A 1,030-nucleotide genomic window follows, 5' to 3' on the forward strand; every position below is an offset into this window, starting at 1 on the left:
CTTAGCCCAGTGCCTTGACCCACTTACTTCCCAGCTCCACCCTCCACCAGGATAGCCCTTCTCATCTACCAAGTCCCTTCAGAAAATATCTTCCATTGTCCAACCCATGATCTGACAGTTGTATCTTAAGCTTTCTTCGCTTCTGTGATTCCAAAAACATTGACTGCTGTATCTAAAATCAGTAAGAAAGTATTGTATTTCTAATGGTAGTTATTTGCTGATGGTATGCCCAGGGATTTTGAACTTTTACATTGCAATTTTTCTGGTATACATTTTGTTTAATAGCATTAATTACAACTGATCAATGACATTTGTTATTGCATCTTATCGAATCTTTACATTCCCTTCACCTTACCCATCCACCCGCTAATTTCTGCTCTCCTCTCCCTTCCTCCCCATCCTAGTCAATCTTGCATGATTATTTCTGTCTCTGAATAAACTTTTTTCTCTTCTCTCCAGTCACTCAATCTTACATCTCTTGTTACTTGTATATAGTTAATGACTATATAGAAAGTGTCTGATTCTCCTTCCCATCACTTATTCCAGTAAATCATTCAGTGTCTGTGAATTCATTCATATCTCTACTTCCAAAACCATATTGGATTATTTTTTATACTTATACTATTTTTTTAAATTCACATTCTGTTTTATGTGATAATTCCTATACCTTATGTTGTTGTTCTTGTTAAGTGCTGTCGAGTCATAGGTGACTCATAGCGACTCTATGAACGAAAGTCCTCAACACTTGTATAACTTTTATTATTTCACCAAGTTAATAGGATTTCTGGAGGCAAGCTATTTCAGAAGTAGATGCCACTCCTGCTTCCAAGCTTATTTTAGTAGGAGAACTCCACTAAATATTGTCCACCATGGGTAACCATTATCACATTTGACACATCAGTGTCACAGTTCAGCTTCTCAGCAACCACGAGTTACCTCTGTACAGCAAGTGGACAGACCAGGGCTATACTACCTAAAACAATGTTTCACCAAAACCAATTAAAAACAGGCCTGAGGGCCGCAGATTAAA

The sequence above is a fragment of the Elephantulus edwardii genome, unplaced genomic scaffold (genome assembly GCF_000299155.1).
Source record: "Elephantulus edwardii isolate Elephantulus edwardi_28Jun2011 unplaced genomic scaffold, EleEdw1.0 scaffold00486, whole genome shotgun sequence".
NCBI classification, from domain to species: domain Eukaryota; kingdom Metazoa; phylum Chordata; class Mammalia; order Macroscelidea; family Macroscelididae; genus Elephantulus; species Elephantulus edwardii.